This window comes from Apodemus sylvaticus, chromosome X (genome assembly GCF_947179515.1).
Source record: "Apodemus sylvaticus chromosome X, mApoSyl1.1, whole genome shotgun sequence".
NCBI classification, from domain to species: Eukaryota; Metazoa; Chordata; class Mammalia; order Rodentia; family Muridae; genus Apodemus; species Apodemus sylvaticus.
The window spans coordinates 73,424,144-73,447,430 of record NC_067495.1 but is presented as its reverse complement, the minus strand read 5'-3'; the positions used below and the strand labels follow the sequence as shown (position 1 = coordinate 73,447,430).

Genomic DNA, 23,287 nt, shown 5'->3' with positions numbered 1-23,287 from the left:
GGTCCAGAAAGACAAACATTGCATGTTTTTCTTTTACATATGGATACTAGCTTTTAAACATTAGATATTTGTGTTTTAATTTGAGTACTCATTGATGTTAGGTAACTTGTAAAGGACTAGCTGGAAGGTTAGACCTTCTAAAAAAGAGGAACTAGAATATAGTCTTATAAAGGAGAAATTAATAGGAATATTAAACAAAGAGTAGAATTGAAGAACAAGATAAAAGTGGGAATAGGGAGATGGACCATTTACACTAAAGAGCTTTAGAAAAGCCATATGCAAATCTACCATTGAAAGTAAACAGTTTCAGAGGGCCTGGCTTTATGTGGAGGTCCTTGATCCATTTGGATTCGAGCTTAGTACAAGGGGACAAGGATGGATCAATTCGCTTTCTTCTGCATGCTGACCTCCAGTTGAACCAGCACCATTTGTTGAAAAGGCTATCTTTTTTCCATTGGATGTTTTCAGCCCCTTTGTCAAGGATCAAGTGGCCATAGGTGTGTGCATTCATCTCTGGATCTTCAATCCTGTTCCATTGATCTGCCTGCCGGTCACTGTACCAATACCATGCAGTTTTTAACACTATTGCTCTGTAGTATTGCTTGAGGTCAGGATACTGATTCCCCCAGAATTTCTTTTGTTGCTGAGAATAGTTTTAGCTATCCTGGGTTTTTTGTTATTCCAGATGAATTTGATAATTGCTCTTTCTAACTCTGTGAAGAATTGAGTTGGGATTTTGATGGGTATTGCATTGAATCTGTATATTGCTTTTGGCAAAATGGCCATTTTAACTATATTGATTCTGCCGATCCATGAGCATGGGAGGTTTTCCCATTTTTTTAGGTCTTCTTCCATTTCCTTCTTCAGAGTCTTGAAGTTCTTGTCATACAGATCTTTCACATGTTTGGTAAGAGTCACCCCAAGGTACTTTATACTGTTTGTGGCTATTGTGAAGGGTGCCATTTCCCTAATTTCTTTCTCAGCCTGCTTATCCTTTGAGTATAGGAAGGCCACTGATTTGCTTGAGTTGATTTTATAACCTGCTACTTTGCTGAAGTTGTTTATCAGCTGTAGGAGTTCTCTAGTGGAGTTTATTGGGTCACTTAGGTAGACTATCATGTCATCTGCAAATAATGATGGTTTGACTTCTTCCTTTCCAATTTGTATCCCTTTGACCTCCTTATGTTGTCGAATTGCCCGAGCTAGTACCTCAAGTACAATATTGAAAAGATAAGGAGAAAGGGGGCAGCCCTGTCTAGTCCCTGATTTTAGTGGGATTGCTTCAAGTTTCTCTCCATTTAGTTTGATGCTGGCTCCCGGTTTGCTGTATATTGCTTTAAAGATGTTTAGGTACTCTGAAGCTAATAGAAAAGAAACTGGGGAAGACCCTTGAGGACATCACTACAGGGAGAAAGTTTCTGAACAGAACACCAATAGCATATTCTCTAAGATCAAGAATTGACAAATGGGACCTCATAAAATTACAAAGTTTCTGTACAGCAAAGGACACCATCAAGAAGACAAATCGGCAACCAACAAATTGCGAAAATATCTTCACCAATCCTACATCAGATAGAGGGCTAATATCCAATATATATAAAGAACTCAAGAAGTTAGACTCCAGAAAACCAAACAACCCTATTAAAAAATGGGGTACAGAGTTAAACAAAGATTTCTCACCTGAAGAACTTCGAATGGCACAGAAACACCTTAAAAAATGCTTAACTTCATTAGTCATTAGGGAAATGCAAATCAAAACAACCCTGAGATTTCACCTTACACCAGTCAGAATGGCTAAGATTAAAAATTCAGGAGACAGCAGGTGTTGGAGAGGGTGTGGAGAAAGAGGAACACTCCTCTACTGCTGGTGGGGTTGCAAATTGGTACAACCACTCTGGAAATCAGTCTGGCGGTTCCTCCGAAAACTGGGCACCTCACTTCCAGAAGATCCTACTATACCACTCCTGGGCATATACCCAGAGGATTCCCCACCATGTAATAAGGATACATGTTCTACTATGTTCATAGCAGCCCTATTTATAATTGCCAGATGCTGGAAAGAACCCAGGTAACCCTCAACAGAAGAGTGGATGCAAAAAATGTGGTATACCTACACAATGGAGTACTATTCAGCCATTAGAAACAATGAATTCATGAAATTCTTACGCAAATGGATGGAGCTAGAGAACATCATACTAAGTTAGGTAACCCAGATTCAAAAGGTGAATCATGGTATGCACTCACTAATTAGTGGATATTAACCTAGAAAACTGGAATACCCAAAACATAATCCACACATCAAATGAGGTACAAGAAGAATGGAGGAGTGGCCCCTTGTTCTGTAAAGACTCAGTGAAGCAGTACAGAGCAAAATCAGAGCAGGGAAGTGGGAAGGGTTGGGTGGGAAAACATGGGGAGGGAATGGGACTGATGGGACTTTCAGGGAGTGGGGGTCCAGAAAATGGGAAATCATTTGAAATGTAAATAAATATATCAATAAATTGAAAAAAAACAGAAGAGACCAGCATCAAAAAAATGTGATATATTTACAACAAACAAACAAACAAACAAAACATTGGACACTGTTTATCTAGGGTGAATTCTATATAGCCTTCCCTAAAATGTAGTATTCTCAAATTCTCAAATTCCCAAATTTGGGCATACTCATCTCAGATATCTAGCTTCCAGAATGTTAGGACATATATGTAGTTTATTAGCAAATATTACTTTTTATTATAGCTGGAATTTTAACAAAATTGCATCATTTTAGTGTGTTTACATGACTAAGAATAGGTGCCATTATTTGAAGCAGACATACATGACAAGAATCATTGATGTTATTAACTCATTATTTCTGAATCTCTATACCCAAACTATAAATAACAAATAAGTTCCCTCTGAAAACAAGTTCTGATTCATGACAAATATTGCTGGTGGACTACGGTTTTTAAAAATACGTAATAAGAAGCATCAGCACCTTGCAGAAAATAATAGTTAAGTACAAAATTTTATACTAAAAGAATTCAGTAATAGATAAGAAAAAATGTTTTGCTAGCCCTTTGTATATGTTCTTTTTTAAAATCTCTGTACGGTACACCTTCTCTCATGGGGGTCAGGCCAGGCAGTCCTTTACTGTATTTGTGTCAGGGCCCTCATGTCAGCTGGTGTATGCTACCTGGTTTGTGGCTCAGTGTCTGAGAGACCTTGGTGGTCTAGATCTGCTGAGACTGTTGGTCTTCCCATGGGACTTCCCTCCTCCTCAGCTTGTTCCAGCTTTTCCTCAATTCACTCACAGGGTCCCCAGCTTTTCTTCGCTGGTTGGGAGTATCTGTATCTGAGTCTTTCAACTGCTTGTTGGGCTTCTCGGAGGGCAGTCATGCCAGGCTACTATCTACAAGCACACCTTAGCATCAGTAACAGTGTCAGGGCCCTGGGCCTCCCCTTAAAGTGGATCTCAATTTGGGCTGGTCATTTGTACCTCCTTTCCCTCAGCCCTTTCTCCATTTTTGTCCCTGCAGTTCCTTTAGACAGGAACAATTCTGGGTCAGAGCTTATAGCTGTGGAATGGCAACCCCATCCCTCTACTTGTTGTCCTGTCCCTCCACTGGAGGCAGACTCTATAAGTTCCCCCTCCACTGTAGAGCCCTTCATCCAAGGTTCCTCCCTTTGAGTCCTGATAGTCTCTCACCAAACAGGTCTCCAGTATATTCTAGAGGGTCCCCCCCCCCCACCTTCTATCTCCTGAGGTTTCCTGTTTCCATTCTTTCTGCTGGTCCTCAGGGCTTCAGTCCTGTCCTCTCTCCACAATACCAGATCAGATTCACTACTTCCCCAACATATCCCCTCTCTCACCCAGATCCCTCCCTCTAGCAACTTGTGACTGCTTTCTTCTCCATCCAAAGTGCGATTGTAGCATCCTCACTTGGGTCCTTCTGTTTGTTAACCTTCTTGAGTTCTGTGTGATGTCGTGGATATTCCGTACTTTTGGCTAATATCCATTTAGTTGTGAGTACATACCATGCATGTTCTTTTGGGTCTGAGTTACCTCACTCAGGATGATATTTTCTAGTGCCATCTATTTGTCTGCAAAATTCATGATGTCCTTGTTCTTAGTAGCTGAGAATTTATTGTGTAAATGAGCCACATTTTTTTATCCATTCTTCCATTGTGGGACATTTGGGTTGTTTCCAGCTTCTGGTTCTTATAAATAAGGCTTCTATGAACATAGTGGAACAAGTGTCCCTGTGACATAATAGGGCATTTTGGGATATATTCCTAAGAGTGTTATAGCTTGGTCTTCAGGTAGTTATAGTTACAATTTTCTGAGAAACCTCCAAACTGATTTCCAGAGTGGTTGCAATTCACTAGCAATGGAGGACTGTTCTTTTTTCTCCACATCCTTGACATCATGGACTGTCACCTGAGTTTTTGATCTTAGCCATTTTGATTGATGTAAGGTGGAATCTCAAGATTGTTTTGATTTGCATTCCTTGGTAACTACAGATGTTAAACATTTCTTTGGGTGTATCTCAACCATTTGAGTTTCCTCAGTTGAGAATTCTTTGATTAGCAATGCACCCCATTTTTATTAGATATTTTCTTTATTTACATTTCCAATTTTTATCTATTTTCCTTGTTTCCACTTTGAAAACTTCTTATCCCCTCCCCCTCCCCCTGATCACAAACCTACCTTCTTCCTCTTTCCTGTCCTGGCATTCCCCTACAATGGAGCAATGAGCCTTCACAGGACCAAGATCCTCTTCTCCCTTTGATGTCCAACAAGGCCATCCTCTGGTATGTGCAGCTGGAGCCATGGGTCCCTCCATGTATACTCTTTGGTTTGTGGTTTAATCCTTGGGAGCTCCTGGGATACTGTTTCTTTAATATTGTTATTCCTCCTATGGGGCTACAAACACCTTCAGGTCCTCGGGTGCTTTCTCTAGCTCCTTCATTGGGGACCCTGTGCTCAGTCCAATGGTTGGCTGTGACCATACACCTCTGTATTTATCAGGCACTGGTAGAACCTCTCAGGAGACAGCTATATCAGGCTCCTGTCAGCAAGCACTTGTTGGCATCTACAATAGTGTCTGGGTTTGGTAACTGTATATGGTATGGATGCCCAGGTGGGACAGTCTCAGGATGGTTTTTCCTTCCATCTGTGTTCTACACTTTGTCTCTAAATTTGCTCCAATGAGTATTTTGTTGCTCCCTTCTAACAAGAACCTAAGCATCCACATTTTAGTCTTCCTTCTTCTTGAGCTTCATGGGTTTTTTTTTTTTTTTTGGTTGTTGTTGTTTGTTTGTTTGTTTATTTTTTTCTATTGTTTTAAACTGTTTTTAGAAAAATTTTTCTTAGATATTTTCTTTATGTACATTTCAAATGTTATCCCCTTTCCACATTTCCCCTCTGAAAACCCCCAATCCCATTCCCTTCCCACTACTCACTAAATCGCCTACTCCCTCTTTCCTGACCTTGCATTCCTCTTTACTGGAGCAATGATCCTTTATAGGTCCAAGGGCCTCTCCTTTTGTCTGGGAATTATATCTTGGGTATTCCAAGCTTCTGGGCTAATATCTTATCAGTAAGTGCATGCCATGTGTGATGGGGTTATATAACTCAAGAAGATATTTTCTAGTACCATCCATTTGCCTAAGAATTTCATGAATTCATTGTTTTTAAGACCTGAGTAGTACTCCATTGTGTAAATGTACCACATTTTCGGTATCCATTCCTGTGTTGATGGACACCTGTTTTCTTTCCAGCTTCTGGCTATTATAAATAAGACTGCTATGAATATATTGGAGAATGTGTCCATACTACATGTTAGAGTAAATTTGTGTATCTGCCCAGGAGTGGTATAGATGGGTCCTCAGGTAGTACTATGTCCAGTTTTCTGAGGAACCAGCAGACTGATTTCCAGTGGTTATACCAGCTTGCAATCTCACCAGCAATGAAGGAGTGTTCTCTTTCTCCACATACTAGCCATCATCTGCTGTCATCTGAGATTTTGATATTAGCCATTCTGAATGGTGTGAGGTGGAATCTCAGGGTTGCTTTAATTTGCATTTTCCTGGTAACTAAGGATATTGAACATTTCTTTAGGTGTTGCTCAGCCATTCAAGTTTCCTCAGTTGAAAATTCTTTGTTTAGCTCTGTACCCCATTTTTAATAGGGATATTTGGTTGTTTGGACTCTAAATTCTTGAGTTCTTTGTATATATCCTTCTAACAGATGTACTGTTGGTTGCTGTTCTGTCCTTTTGACAATGTCCTTTGCCTTATAGAAACTTTGCAATTTTAGGAGGTCCCATTTGTCAATTCCTGATGTTAGAGCATAAGCTATTGGTGTTCTGTTTGGGAAATTTTCCCCTGTGCCAATGTGCTCAAGGCTCTTCCCCACTTTCTCTTCTATTAGATTCAGTGTGTCTGAATTTATGTGGAGGTCTTTGATACACTTAGACTTGAGCTTTGTATAAGAAGAGTGGGCCAATTTGCATCCTTCTACAGGCTGACTGCCAGTTGATCCAGCACCATTTGTTAAAAATGTCTTTTTTTTTCCCTCTGGATGGTTTTCCTCAGCCTTATTTATAATAGCCAGAAGCTGGAAAGAAAACAGGTGTCCATCAACACAGGAATGGATACCAAAAATGTGGTACATCACATTTTTTCCTCTGGGTGGTATCACAGACGATTTTATTTCCAATTTGCATACTACTGCAAACAGCCTGTTTTGTCAGATCTTCAATTCCCCAACACAAATAATATTTGATGTGGTGTTTTTAAACATTTTTTAAAAGAACCAATGTTGTTAGGTTATGAAGCTATTTAAGAAGGTTCTGAACTGAAAGTGAATTTCAGTAGTGAACAAGAAATTTCTTGAATGATCTTAATACCTTTTTTCCTATACCTCTACATTCCCACTAAACCACATGCAAAACAAACAAACACAGAAGCACTGTCAATGACTTATCTTTCAAATCCAGGATAAAATTGGAATGGAATACCTAATTTGACACAACTGAAAGTGTATGTGTGTGTGTGTGTGAGTGTATGTGTATATACCTAAATATGTATATATAGTCTTTTCTTTATCGGGACATATTACTGTGGGCATTGAAGAAATAAATATGAGCATTCTGGTATCACATGACATACGTCCGTTGAATTATTATTTTTTTTTCTTTCTTAGATATTTTCTTTATTTAATTTCAAATGTTGTCTCATTTCTTGGTTTCCTATCAAACCCCACTAACCCACCACCCCTCCCTATGCTCACCAACCTACCTACTCCCATGTCCATGTCCTGGAATTCCGCTATATTGGGGCATCTAGCCTTTTCAGGACCAAGGGCCTATCCTCTCTTTGATGTGCAACAAGGCCATTCTCTGCTAGATATGCAGCTGGAGCCATGGGTCCCTCCATGTGTACTCTTTGGTTGGTGGTTTAGTCCCCTGGAGCTCTGAGGGTACTGGTTGGTTCATATTGTTGTTCCTTCTATGCTATGCTCTCATTGATAAGGGGATATTAGCCCAGAAGCAAGGAATGCCCAAGATTCAATGCACAGACCAAATAATGCTCAAGAAGAAGGAAGACCAAAGTATGGATACTCTGGTTGTTTTTATAAGGGGGAACAAAATACCCACAAGAGGAGATACAGAGACAAAGTGTGGAGCAGAGACTGAAGGAAAGGCCATCCAGAGAGCATCCTGAGAGGCTCTGCCAGTGCCTGACAAATACTGAGAGGTATGCTTTCTGCCAACCATTGAACTCAGGCACAGGGTCCCCAATGGAGGTGCTAGAGAAAGGACACAAGGAGCATTGACTTTATTTTTAATTATGTTCTTAAAATATGTTTCAACTGAATGTTATAGTAGACCCATTTTTATTGTGAAGGAATGTCCATGCAGAGTAATTAGAGTCTCTATAACTATACATACATGGTCCCTTTTCCACACAACCACACATCAGAGTTTGTGAATTTTTCTTTATTTGTTTTGTTTTAATTATAGCTGTACTGACAGGTATGATATGGTATTTTGGTGAAGGAATAACTTATATTTCCCAGGTGACTAAGCATGTTGGATATTTGTCCATATATTTATCGGCCACCTGAGCTTACTCCTTTGATAGGAGGTTATTCATATTCTCATGCCATATGCCAATTCAAATATATTTAACTTATTTGAATTCTTCATGTTATAGTTATTAATCCTTAGTAAGATGAATAAATATCAAATATTTTCTCCTAATAATTAAGATGCTTATTCTCTTTGTCATCTATGCTCCTTGGTATGCAGAAATATTCAATTTAATTAAATCCAATATTTACATTTTTAGCTTTCTAGGTCAGCTATTATAGTCATACGCAGGTAATAATTACCTATGCCAATAGCCTGAGGTACTTGTCCTATGTTTCTTCTTAGGAGTATCAAACTTTTTATATAATATGATCTCTATCTAGTTTGATTAAATATTGAGCACAGTAAGAGATCCAGACATAGTGCTCATTTTTTCATGTGGTTTTCCATCTTTCCCAGAACCGGTTATTGAAAAGAGGTGAAGGTCCCAACATGTATGTTTTCAGATGTCTTTGTTTTAGAGATAATTATTTCACTTATGCAAATAAACTTTTTGTGTTTCAAAATGAAAATTTTGTTTTACATGGTGTTTTCATCATTTTACTATTGTGACTTTTGAGTAGAGAACTATTGCTTGGATTCTTTGTCATTTATTATTTTCCATATATATGTGTGTGTATATATATATATATATATATATATATATATATAGTTTTATAAATAAAACAGTTGCAAAATCACCTTTTAATTTTGATATAAGTATGTTCAATAGCAGGCTACTACTTCCCGGTATTAAAGAAAATAAGAGATAATGTGCTTTCCTAAAGGACTTCCTGATCATCCTAATCTAATTAAGTTTTATAAAGCTACCACTAAGTGGCAGTGCAGCAACATTCTTATGTATAGTATTGACATGTATCTTTGCAGTTCAGATACCTTTCTTTTAAAAGTTTTACTTTAGCTCTGAGTACAAAAGGAAAGAAATATTATTCTTAATTTCTATTAACATTTGGCCTTTAACTGCATAAACCTGCATGGAAATCGTTAAATTAAATTTCTATATCAACTAATACCTATGGTTTGCTAATTGTTATTAATATGATCACAAAAATGAAATATTTATTTAATGCTGGCTTTGACCATGCTTTTAAATCATAGACAAATTTGTCATCCCAGTTTTTAGAACCCATATATGTGGTAGTCAAAAGGGTAAAATGTTTTGTACTTTATCATGTGACGTATGGTATCCAGAAAAGCTTGCTGGTATATTTCATTAAATGGAATTGCTAATCTCTGACAAGTTTGCTATAAGATACATTCATGATGTCATAAATATTACATAATAGCCTGATTCTTGAGGATATTAGAGACTCAAGATGTTTACAAGAATGACTGTTTACATAGTCAGTTTACTAAAAAACTTATACTAGTGCTTATCTGCTTTCATTCTCAGATCAGAAATTTTTAAAATTTAAAACTCATGCTATGACCCCAAGCAGCTTCAAACTAAGAAAATGCGTCAACTTTCTGAATTTGTTCTATTTGGCATATCTGCTAAGCCTTAAATGTATTTTGCCAGTGCTATATACTTATAGGTAGAAAGATGTACTTTACCTTCCAAATTAAGTTGAATTTGCTCTTACATAGCTAGTAATGAAGGAGCTCATAGTTGTGTTTCAAAAGGGAATATATGAAATGTGTTGATATCTTTCAATTAGTATAAATGAAAATAAATATGAATTTAAGTGTAGTTGGCTGTGTTTTATTTTAAGAATTATTTCCCTTTTTCAAAATACAGTCTATATATACTCTCACTCATATAGGGATGGATAATAGTATTTAAATTTTGTTACATTTTGGCTGCTATCAACTTGTTGTAATTTAGTCTCAGGGAAAATCTCTATGTCACCTTTTCAGTTTTATGTTCTTTAAATCAGGGAATTTACTGTTCTTAATTAACAGTAAATAATACTGTGACCTAGATGGTTTCAAACCTATTTATGTTGATCTTAGAGATAGGAGTGCTTTGCAGGACCTCTAAGGAAAAATGCTGGTGAAGATTTGTTCTCTGTTAGCTGAATGACAGAAATTCCTGCAAAGTAAAGTGTGGGTTTGCTTTTGTGAATCACTACAAATTAGCAATAAAGGACCGAGTGTTAAGAGGAAAATTTCACCTCAGAATCATAGTTTTTGTTTATTATGTAACAATTCCTATGTTAACTTAATCTATTAAAAAATACTGTATCAGTATTTTTAATGATTGTGTTATGATGTATATTACTCTAAAATTTGAGCTTTCAAAAATTTTAACAGTATAAATACCCTTCTGTATCCCAGCAGTGTTCATTTCCCTTAAATTTGATTTATATACTACATTAAGATCAACTTTCCTTATTTGAGCAGTAGGTTGTCAATATATAAAACCTAAATAGCTTGCAAAATGTGCTTCCCAACATATCATTATGAAAAAAAATCAATCTTATGGTAATGATTTTTATATAATAGAGAGTGTTTTATACACTAAATAGAACTTATTTTTAAACAAATGCCATATATTAGATTTAGTAACAATAATGTAATTAATTATAGTTTCACATACACATGATGATAATAGATAATAGCATATACTCAACTGTATCTAAATATTAATGTATCTTTTAGGAAATTAAAGGTTACATAGCAAAAAATCACTATGTACTCTTATGTTGACATTCAAATTCTTTTGTTTTTCTTAGATATATTCTTTATTTATATTTCAAATATTGTTCCCTTTCTTGGTTCCCCCCACCCCTGACCAAAAATCCCCTAACCCGTTCCCCCTCCCCCTGCTCACCAGTCTGCCCACTTCAGGTTCCCTTTCCTGACATTCCCCTATGCTGGGGGCATTTAGATTTCTCTGGACCAAGGGCCTCTCCTCCCTTTGCTATCCAACAAGGCCATCCTCTGCTACATATGCAGCTGGAGCCATGGGTCCCTCCATGTGTACTCTTTGGATGGTGGCTTAGTCCCTGGGAGCTCTGTGGGTACTGATTGGTTCATATTGTTGTTCCTCCTATGGTGTTACAAACCGCTAAACTGAGCACAGGGTCCTCAATGGAGGAGCTAGAGAAAGGAATCAAGGAGCTGAAGGTATTTGCAGCAACATTCAAATTCTAATTCCTATCCATCCTTCAAATTCAACCTGGGTACTCTTTCTTTCTCAATTTGACTGCACTGTCTGAAAAAGCAGTTCCTCGTCACAGGATCTACTTAAAAATTATTTTACATTAATTTAAAAATAATATTAGATATATAATTCTTTTACTTATATTGGTGATATTTAAAATTGTATTTAATGACTAGCTTTTACATATGAAATAAACAATGATAGAAAAATCTTTATCATTGTAGAAATTATAATTAGACAATATCAATCTATCTACTTAATCTAAGCAATTTCACTGACCTGGATGCTACCATATTATGGGTCAAAACTCTCAAATATACACCTCGATGCATGAACTTCATCTCATATTACTGAATAGTAATAATATCTAAAAATATATTTTTGGGAGAACTACATCTAGTAATATACATATCTACTATTGTAAAAAGAATAACAGATTTGGCCATCAGTTTGTTTTAATATATAAAAATACCTTCATCACTAAGGTAATACTGCACTATCCCACCTTTATGGGTACCTTGCAGTGGTGATTATTACTGTGCTCCATGGGTTTCTATGCATTGCTTCCCTACACTGGCAGCTTCCAGTGCACCTTCTGGTATTATGATAACAACACCTGAGAAAGGAAGCTTTCAGTCCAAATACAGCTCGATTTTTCTAAGTCCTATACCTGCTGACGGTGTCTTCAGAAATAGAGACTTATTTCAATCACTAAGAGGCAATAAATGGCAAGAGCAATAGCCTATATGGTTTGGGAGAATCTCTTGGACAATCCTGACCAGAAACTCAAAAGGTTTCTGGTCATGCCTAATACTGTGTTTTGGTGTTAGTTTATGGGTCTTTTGAGGAGTATTTTCAGCCTAAGTTGCATAACATCATATCTATTTTTTTTTTAAAAAAATGAATCTAGACTCTTTATTTCTTTTCTTTAAACAATTGCCGGGGACCCAGTGGCAGTTGCCAAAAGGCATTATTTTTTTTCACACCAGAATGGAGTCATGACTTTATTTTTCCTGTTTCCAAAGTGTTTAGCAAATCTTGTGTCTCCCAACAAATGAAACATCCGTTGTCAGTGAAACTGAGACACAGTCCTCTGAGGAATGACTGTGAAAGTCCAGTCTGTGTATGCAGCGGGAGCAGGAAGGTCAGTCTTTTCTCTTCTTTACAAATATATTCCTCCTAAAGTATCATTCTGGAAAACTGGTAATGAAGGACTAAAGGGTGAAGAGAGGAAATGGGGTTGGGGAACACACATCATGAAAAACAGAGAAATTAAAATTATACAAACTCAAGCAGTTTATATTAGACTGCTTAGAGACACCAAAGGGTGCTTGAAGGAATTCACCATTCTTCAGGTGCCAGGGCTGTGTACTGTGTGGAGATCTGAGCCAAGCAATTCACTGCCTTGGAGCTATAATCCCCCTGTCCACGCCAAAGCCTGGGTTTTGCACCTTGCCGCTGAGGGGAGGGCCTCTCATCCTACCACTCCGCCAGTCACAGGGTCCTCAGGGTCCCCAAAGGTGGTTATTTCGGTGGTTGCCTTCCCTGGAAGCTCGAGCCTTGTCTTCTACATTCAGATGTATCACACCTTGGAACATGATGGTACCTTCCGAAGAGTTTGAGAATCATCAAGCATAACTAATCTGAAATTGGGTAACTTCCCAACACTGTTGATGCGCAGCTCCACCACATTCCCATAATTTGGGGGAACAATCCTTCAGTTCCAACTTGTCAATCTCATATGGCAGGTTCCCGATGAAGAGCTGGTGACTGTCAGGATGCCTCACCATCCATAGAGGTTCCTAGTTCACCAGCCTCACGGATTGGCCAGGGTCCTCTCTGAGGAAGGATATTGATCCCTTGCTCTGAAACTCTGAACTCTGAACAATCTGATCTCTCTGACGCCTTTGTGGTGGAATCTGAAGAGTCAGGTTTAGATTTTGGATGGAACTGTGACGCTGGCACTTTGACCACATGAGGTGGTGTCCCGATCACTGGAACTGCCCCACGGGGAGGGAGTTCTTACTAGTCACAGATGCCCAATAAACTGTCCTCAAGTCCTCGTGTTCCAGGGCCACATCTGCCGGGGCTGGGGAAGTGCTCTTCAGCACATCCTCGGTAGCAGCTTCTTCCAATGCAGGCTCAGGCTTGAACTCTTGAATATCAGACACAGGTTCTGGCTCCAGCTCCAGCTCCAGCCCCAGCTCCGGCTCCGTCTCTGGCTCTGGTTCCAGCTCCACAACACACTCCACTAAATGTTCCTCCAAGTCATTGCTGACAGTCTGATCTTAGAAAGTTCCAGAATCATCAGGCACCACCTCTGGTGTCTGCTGTCTTTCTTCAGGTTCGTCTACTTCTTCCTCAGATTCCCCTTGAGGCTCTGTGACAAAGCCACCAGAGACCTCATCTTGGTATCTGAAGATGTCGTTGTGAACATTGACTTTGTTGGCAACAGAGCCCTCAGGAGCTAGGACAAAGGTCTGCACGAACCTCCACAGAGCCTGATTGTTGTTGGACAGTAGCCCCATCACTTGGACCAACACCTCGCCATTCAGACTTGCATGAGCATCCACGTGATGGATCTTGGTGTGGCAGTTGGTGAAGTTTTGTGACATCACTTTCCTGTGGATTTCCTTCTGCCTGTAGATTGCATCTGCTGGCTTCCTGTTGGAATCCAAGCCCCCATGGGCATAGGAAGAGTTCTTTCCATAAAATCTGTGCAGCATGTCCGGGGCCTGGTTCAGCAGGGTGTAGTACTGTCAAACAAACTCTTGCCCAACCAGAAAGCAGATAGGCTTCTCGATAACCTCCTTTGGTCTATTCAACCTTCCCAGCTGACCAGGAGGTCAAGATTACTGTGTGGCCAGAGGTGGTGGTATCCCTAGTGCAATCATTTCATATTTAGTTAGAAACACAGCCTGGTACTGAAAAACTAGCCAATTAACCATGCTAGTGAGGTCATAGGCCTTAAAGGAGAACTTAGAACAACTAATTTACCAGACCAGCCTAGCCAGGCAGTGGTGGCACCTGCCTTTAATCCCAGCACTTGGGAGGCAGAGGCAGGCGAATTTCTGAGTTTGAGGCCAGCCTGGTCTACAGAGGGAGCTCCAGGACAGCCAGGGATACACAGAGAACCCCCCTCCTCTCTCTCTCTCTCTCTCTCTCTCTCTCTCTCTCTCACACACACACACACACACACACACACACACACACACACCAGACCATCCTAATTCCTCACTGTAGTAAGTGTAGCTCTCAATACTCTTCAAAAAGGTTTTCTTTGGAACAGTAAGAGATCATTGCAGAAAACCAAAACTGGTCAAAATGCATAGATAAAACTGATCATAGGTGTCCAGACATAAATGATATATCTACAATACAACTCCTGAATCCAAGACTTAGGGAATATCAAAAAAAAAAAAAGGGAGAAAAAAATCATAAAATCCAGAGGACCAGAAAATTTGCTGTTAGATTGTATCTGCTAGAAATGACAGGAAAGCTACAGCCATTATACCTCAACAATATTACTAAGAAGACCTGAAAATGATAAGATCAATATACATGGTAATGTGGAAAAGAGATATATCACTGCGTCCCACTTCTAGACACACACACACACACACACACACACACACACACACACACAAAAACTTTTGGCAATTAAAGGATTCTTAAAGTGGAAGGCATACATAGTATTTCCCCAGGAAGGAGCCACCTAAATGATCGTCCCAAAACCAAAGTGGTTATCCCTGAAATCGTGTACATGCAATCAACACTGAACAAGCACAGCAGGTTTTATTTATGCACTTCTTATATAACTCTGAGCTACAGAATTTAGGTTTTACTCGTGATTTTTTTTTTTTTTTTTTTTGCTTTAAAGACAGCTTTACTTACCACATACATCTTAAGAATGCACTGCATGTAAATGCAGCGAGATCTAAAAAAAACTTTTCAAATGTGAAGTTAAAAATTAAATAGTAGCATGTCTAAAACCCAACCTCTAAAACTTTTAAAATCAAATTAGTTTGTTCTAAATCCTAAAAAAAAGTTCACATTTCAAGTTATAAACTTACCTCAGTAGATTACGTGAAATAGTTGAGAGACAAGAAGAACAACTAAAGACCAGAGACTGCAGGGTCACTGGTGCTTAACTGGCTGCCACCAATGCCTATCATTAAGGTAGTGTCCATGTTAAGTTAGTGCATATTTATTATTATTATTATTATAAAATATTTTTTCATGCATTTGTAAAATACAATAAGAACATGGGTGCCAGTGTTCATCTGAAGACATCCACGTCATTCTGTGGTAGGAAGGATAGCATTTCAATGTTATTAACTGTTTGCTGTTTTTTGTTTTTTTTTTTTTTTAAGTAAATGCACAGGTGCAGGGTTTTGTGCCTGTTTTAAGGTGTTTCTTTGGAAGAGTGAATGTAAAATACAGTAAAATGATAATATCATCATCTCTTTTATGAATTACATCAACTTGCATCTTTTTAAAAAGGCTCAGTCCAGGATGTGAAGTGTGCAATAAGATAACAGATACACAGCTATATTTTATGACATAACAGAGTCCATCAAATCTTTCTTCCTAACAGAGTTTTGCTAATAGGCTTAACTCTTTTTTGCGGATTAATAGGATGATCATGGCCCTTAGCAAATGCTTTCTGTTTTTAAATTAAAAGATTCCCAAATGTCTTTTCCCCTATATCTTGATGGGATAGAATTTTATATATAAGACATACTTATTTAATTATTCTATAAAATTATTGAGTGTCTTCTCTTTACGTATTTCTCCTTCCTGTCGAGGGGTGTAAAGCGGCTGTGTAGTGTTCTGAGGATTCACTCAGGAAGCTGCAGCCACATGGGCCTGTTGGGATGAGTTACCTCGTTATAGATACTCATGAATTTTTCTTTTGCTTTTCTTTGATTGTTTTTGATGTTTGAGTATTTCCCTTTTTTTTTTTGGAGTTTATTTTTTTTATTCGATATATTTTTATTTACATTTCAAATGATTTCCCCTTTTCTAGACCCCCCACTCCCCGAAAGTCCCATCAGACCCCTTCCCGCCCCCTGCTTTCCCACCCAACCCTTCCCACTTCCCCGTTCTGGTTTTGCCGAATACTGCTTCACTGAGTCTTTCCAGAACAAGGGGCCCCTCCTCTTTTCTTCGGGTACCTCATTTGATGTGTGGATTATGATTTGGGTATTCCAGTTTTCTAGGTTAATATCCACTTATTAGTGAGTGCATACCACGATTCATCTTTTGAGTCAGGGTTACCTCACTTAGTATGATGTTCTCTAGCTCCGTCCATTTGCCTAAGAATTTCATGAATTCATTGTTTCTAATGGCTGAATAGTACTCCGTTGTGTAGATATACCACATTTTTTGCATCCACTCTTCTGTTGAGGGATACATGGGTTCTTTCCAGCTTCTGACAATTATAAATAGGGCTGCTATGAACATAGTAGAGCATGTATCCTTATTACATGGTGGGGAATATTCTGGGTATATGCCCAGGAGTCGTATAACAGGATCTTCTGGAAGTGAGGTACCCAGTTTTCAGAGGAACCGCCACACTGATTTCCAGAGTGGTTGTACCAATTTGCAACCCCACCAGCAGTGGAGGAGTGTTCCTCTTTCTCCACATCCTCCCCAACACCTGCTGTCTCCTGAATTTTTAATCTTAGCCATTCTGACTGGTGTAAGGTGAAATCTCAGGGATGTTTGGATTTGCATTTCCCTGATGACTAATGAAGTTGAGCATTTTTTAAGATGCTTCTCCGCCATCTGAACTTCTTCAGGTGAAAATTCTTTGTTTAACAATGTACTCCATTTTTTAATAGAGTTATTTGGTTTTCTGGAGTCTAACTTCTTGAGTTCTTTATTAGCCCTCTATCTGATGTAGGGTTGGTGAAGATCTTTTCCCAATTTGTTGGTTGCCAATTTTCCCTTTTGATGGTGTCCTTTGCCTTAAAGAAACTTTGTAATTTTATGAGGTCCCATTTGTCAATTCTTGCTCTTAGAGCATACGCTATTGGTGTTCTGTTCAGAAACTTTCTCCCTGTACCGATGTCCTCAAGGGTCTTCCCCAGTTTCTTTTCTATTAGCTTCAGAGTGTCTGGCTTTATGTGGAGGTCCTTGATCCATTTGGAGTTGAGCTTAGTACAAGGAGACAAGGATGGATCAATTCGCATTCTTCTGCATGCTGACCTCCAGTTGAACCAGCACCATTTGTTGAAAAGGCTATCTTTTTTCCGTTGGATGTTTTCAGCCTCTTTGTCGAGGATCAAGTGGCCATAGGTGTGTGGTTTCATTTCTGGATCTTCAATCCTGTTCCATTGATCCTCCTGCCTGTCACTGTACCAATAACATGCAGTTTTTAATACTATTGCTCTGTAGTATTGCTTGAGGTCAGGGATACTGATTCCCCCAGAATTTCTTTTGTTGCTGAGAATAGTTTTAGCTATCTTGGGTTTTTTGTTATTCCAGATGAATTAGAGGATTGCTATTTCTAACTCTGTGAAGAATTGAGTTGGAATTTTGACGGGTATTGCATTGAATCTGTATATTGCTTTTGGCAAAATGGCCTTTTTAACTATATTAATCCTGCCGATCTATGAGCATGGGAGGTTTTTCCATTTTTTGAGGTCTTCTCCAATTTCCTTCTTCATAGTCTTGAAGTTCTTGCCATACAAATGTTTCGCATGTTTGGTAAGAGTCACCCCAACGTACTTTATACTGTTCGTGGCTATTGTGAAGGGGGTCATTTCCCTAATTTCTTTCTCAGTCTGCTTATCCTTTGAGTATAGGAAGGCTACTGATTTGCTTGAGTTGATTTTATAACCTGCCACTTTGCTGAAGTTGTTTATCAACTGTAGAAGTTCTCTAGTGGAGTTTTTTGGGTCACTTAGGTAGACTATCATATTATCTGCAAATAATGATAATTTGACTTCTTCCTTTCCAATTTGTATCCATTTGACCTCCTTATGTTGTCTAATTGCCCGAGCTAGTACCTCAAGTACAATATTGAAAAAAAAAAAAAAAAGGAGAAAGGGGGCAGCCCTGTCTAGTCCCTGATATTAATGGGATTGCTTCAAGTTTCTCTCCATTTAGTTTGATGCTGGCTACCGGTTTGCTGTATATTGCTTTTGCTATGTTTAGGTATGGGCCTTGAATTCCTGTTCTTTCCAAGACTTTAAGCATGAAAGGATGCTGAATTTTGTCAAATGCTTTTTCAGCATCCAATGAAATTACCATGTGGTTTTTTTCTTTGAGTTTGTTTATGTAGTGGATTGCATTGATGGATTTCTGTATATTGAACCAACCCTGCATCCCTGGGATGAAGCCTATTGGATCATGGTGGATGATCATTGTGATGTGTTCCTGGATTCGGTTGGCAAGAATTTTATTGAGTATTTTTGCATCGATGTTCATAAGAGAAATTGGTCTGAAGTTCTCTTTCTTTGTTTGATCTTTGTGTGGTTTTGGTATCAGCATAATTGTGGCTTCATAGAAGGAATTGGGTAGTGTTCCTTCTGTTTCTATTTTGTGGAATAGTTTGAAGAGTATTGGTGTTAGGTCTTCTTTGAAGGTCTGATAGAATTCTGCACTGAAACCATCTGGTCCTGTGTTTTTTTTTTTTTTGGTTGGAAGACTTTCTATGACCCCTTCTATTGCTTTAGGGGTTGTGGGACTGTTTAGATGATCTATTTGGTCCTGATTTAATTTTGGTATTTGGTATCTGTCAAGGAAATTGTCCATTTCCTCCAGATTCTCCAGTTGTGTTGAGTATAGGCTTTTGTAGGAGGATCTGATGATTTTTTGGATTTCCTCAGTTTCTGTTGTTATATCCCCCTTTTCTTTTCTAATTTTGTTAATTTGGATAATTTCTCTGTGCCCTTTGGTCAGTCTGGCTAAGGGTTTATCTATCTTGTTGATTTTCTCAAAGAACCAGCTCCTGGATTCGTTGATTTTTTGTATGGTTCTCTTTGTTTCCACTTGATTTATTTCAGCCCTGAGTTTGATGATTTCCGGTCTTCTACTCCTCCTGGGTGAATTGGCTTCTTTTTGTTCCAGGGCTTTCAGGTGTGTCATTAAGCTGCTAGTGTATGCTTTCTCCATTTTCGTTTTGGAGGCTCTCAGGGCTATGAGTTTCCCTCTTAGCACTGCTTTCATTGTGTCCCAAAGATTTGGGAATGCTGTGCCTTCATTTTCATTAAATTCTAAAAAGTCTCTGATTTCTTTCTTTATTTCTTCTTTGGCCAAGCTGTCATTGAGTAGAGTATTGTTCAGCCTCCATGTGTATGTGGGCTTTCTGGTTTTTTTTTTTTTGTTGCTATTGAAAACCACACTTACCCCATAGTGATCTGATAGGAGGCATGGGATTAGTTCGATCTTCGTGTATTTGTTGAGTTCTGTCTTGTGACCAATTATATGATCGATTTTGGAGAAGGTACCATGAGGTGCTGAGAAAAAGGTATATTCTTTTTCTTTAGGCTGAAATGTTCTATAAATATCAGTCAAATCCAATTGGTCCAAAGCTTCAATTAGTTTTACTGTGTCCCTGTTTAGTTTCTGTTTTCCTGATCGGTCCATTGAGGAGAGTGGAGTGTTGAAGTCCCCCACAATTATTGTGTTAGGTGAAATGTGTGCTATGAGCTTTAGTAAAGTTTCTTTTATGAATGAGGGTGCCCTTGCATTTGACACATAGATGTTCAGAATTGAAAGTTATTCTTGGTGGATTTTTCCCCAGCAAGAAGTCTCCCTCAGTTTCTCTTTTGATGACTTTAGGTTGAAAGTCAATTCTATCTGATATTAGAATGGCTACTCCGGCTCGCTTCCTGATACCATTGGCTTGTAAAATTGTCTTCCAGCCTTTTACTCTAAGGTAGTGTTTGTCTTTGACACTGAGGTGTGCTTCCTGTATGCAGCAAAATGTAGGGTCCTGTTTCCTTATCCAGTCTGTTATTCTATGTCTTTTAATTGGGGAATTGAGTCCATTGATGTTAAGAGATATTAAGGAATAGTGATTATTACTTCCTGTCATTTTTGATGTTATTTTTATATTTGAGTGGTTATCTTCTTTTGGGTTTGATGAAGGAAGGTTACTATCTTGCTTTTGCCAGGGTGTAGTTTCCCTCCTTGTATTGGGGTTTTCCTCCTATTATTCTTTGCAGAGTTGGGTTTGTGGAAAGATATTGTGTAAATTTGGTTTTGTCATGGAATGTCTTGTTTTCTCCATCTATGGTGATTGAGAGTTTTGCTGGGTATAGTAGTCTTGGCTGGCATTTGTGTTCTCTTAGAGTCTGCATGAGATCTGCCCAGGATCTTCTAGCTTTCATAATCTCTGGTGAGAAGTCTGGTGTGATTCTGATAGGTCTTCCTTTATATGTTACTTGGCCTTTTTTACCTTACTGCCTTTAATATTCTTTCTTTGTTTAGTGCATTTGGGGTTTTAATTATTATGTGGCGAGAGGTATTTCTGCTCAGGTCCAGTCTGTTTGGATTTCTGCAGGCTTCTTGTATATTCATGGGCATCTCTTTCTTTAAGTTGGGAAAGTTTTCTTCCATAATTTTGTTGAAGACCTTTGCTGGCACTTTCTGTTGTAAATCTTCACTCTCATCTATACCTATAATCCTTAGGTTTGGTCTTCTCATTGTATCCTGGATTTTCTGGATGTTCTGGGATACAAGCTTTTTGCATTTTGCATTTTCTTTGACTGTTGAGTCAATGGTTTCTATGGTATCTTTGGCATCTGAGATTCTTTCCTCCATCTCTTATATTCTGTTTTTTATATTTGCATCTATGGCCCCTGACTTCTTCTCAAGGTTTTCTATCTCCAAATTTGTCTCCCTTTGTGATTTCTTAGTTGTTTCTACTTCTGTTTTTAGATCCTGAATGGTTTTGCTCAGTTCCATCATTTGTTTGTTTTTGTTTTCCTGTAATTCTTTAAGAGATTTTTGTGTTTCCTCTTTCATGACTTCTGCCTCTTGACTCAAGTTCTCCTGCATTTCTTTAAGTTTTTTTTTTTTTTTTAACATTTCTTCTTTATTGGTTTCTATCTCTTGAGCCTTACTTATTCTCCTGCACTTCTTTAAGTGATTTTTGTGTTTCCATTATACGGGCTTCTAGCTTATTCATGTTCCCCTGTATTTCTTTAAGAGATTCATTTATGTCCTTTTTGTGCTCTTCCAGCAGCATCATGACCAGTGATTTTAAATTCAAATCTTGTTTCTCTGGTGTGTTGGCATAACCAGGACTTGCTGATGTTGGAGAGTTTGGTTCAGATCCTGCCATATTGCCTCGATTTCTGTTAGTAGTGTTCCTGTGTTTGCCCTTTTTCCATCTTGTTCTCTGGAGTTAGTTGGTCTTGTCTCTGGCTGGTATTTAAGCCTCCTGAGGGGCTCTGGGGCTATTTCTTCAACACTGGATGGCTTGGTTTCCCCTGTAGCAGATTGCTGATGTGCTGTCTTCCTCTTGGGTGCCCTTGCAGCCCTAGTGTGCTTTGCCCCAGATTGTGTTTGTGAACCAGATGGTGCTTGTTTGCTCCTTCAGGGAGTGCTGAAGGGTGTATGCTTCGGGGACATTTTCTGAATGCTGATCACTGCTGGGCAGCCGGATCTCCCAACCGGATTGGTGCACACAAGGCTAGCCTAGCTGCTCAGGCCCTGAGTCTAGGCAAAAGCCTGGGAGGCCAAGGTCCGAGCAAAGTTCCCCTTGGGCTATGACTGTTAATTGGGTCTGTCAGGTGGCCAGCATGGCGGGGCGTGCTCCCTGAAATTGCCGGGAGAGTCTGCTGGGCTTACAACCTCCTGGCCAGGTTGACACACAGATGGCCCACCGAGCAGCCCAGTTCCTGGAGTCAGTCCAGGGCCTTTTGGGGCCTAGACCCCCGCTATGTTAGCCTCGGGCTATGCCTGTTAGTCGGCTTTGCCTGCTAGCCCTCTCTGGAGTCCTGTAGGCAAAATGGCAGTGCGCACGCTGGGCTGGGGGAAAAAACCTCCTGTCTGGGTTGGCGCCCCGATGCCCCACCCCCAACAGCCCAGGACCTGGCTGCAGGCCAATGCCAGTCGGTCTTAGACCCCCGCGATGTTGGCCTCGGGTTATATTTGCATACCTCAGTCTGTCTGATCTCTCTGGAGTCGGAGAACCAAGATCAAGTATTTCCCTTTTTAAATAGAAAAAAAATATATAACTTTTTTTCTTAATTGAATCTATACTTACGAGACTGGATTTTTAAAAAAGTTTAGGCTTTTAAAATGTCAAAATTATTTAATGACTGTGAGATACTTTCAAAATTCTGGTGTGTTTTATAGTATAGAATTAACATCAAATTGTGGAATCAAGAAATTGACTATTATTTAAAAGTGATGTGTTTGTGTGTCACATTGTCAAGGAGTGTAGTGTCCTACCAAGAATTAATTGTCAGCATCTCCTGCCATATAGTCAGCTGAAAGAAAAGCCTCAGTTGATAATTTCCTAGAATCAATTACCCTGTAATCATGTCTATGGTGGATTCCCTGGATATTTGCCATTTCTAAAATAAAAAAAGAGTCATCCTACGGTGGAAAAATATACATGCATATGTCAGTGTGTGTGTGTGTGTGTGTGTGTTGTAATTAATTATGAATCAGAAAGAAAATCACCAAGCAGTTCCCTCTATGGTTTCTGCTTCAAGCTTCCACTTGAGTTTCTGCTCTGACTTCCTTCAATCAAGGACTATAATAAGTAAAATTAATTGAACATTTTCCCCCATTTCTCAAGTTGTATGTCTTTGTGTTGATTGCAATCTATTAAATGTAGAAATTTCTCTGATGGGTTAAGAATTAGATTAAAGTCTGACAATCACAAGATTAGTAGTTGGTTTAATACCATGCCCATTTAGTAGATAAAAACAGTGGTAGCTTCTACCCTGGGGCATGTTCTTTTGCAGATACTTGTTCTTTTTGACTTATGTTTCAAATCACAGCGATGTAAAATAGCTAGAATATAAAGTTTTCTTTCTCTAGGAAATTTTGGTTTCAAAGAAATATGGTTCTA

At 38.8% G+C, this 23,287-nt stretch overlaps 1 pseudogene; it reads right to left on the bottom strand.

The window, feature by feature from the left end:
* Positions 1-12,641: 12,641 nt before the first annotated feature.
* Positions 12,642-15,147, bottom strand: LOC127674551 (ras GTPase-activating protein-binding protein 1-like; annotated as a pseudogene).
* Between the last annotated feature and the right edge of the window lie 8,140 nt (positions 15,148-23,287).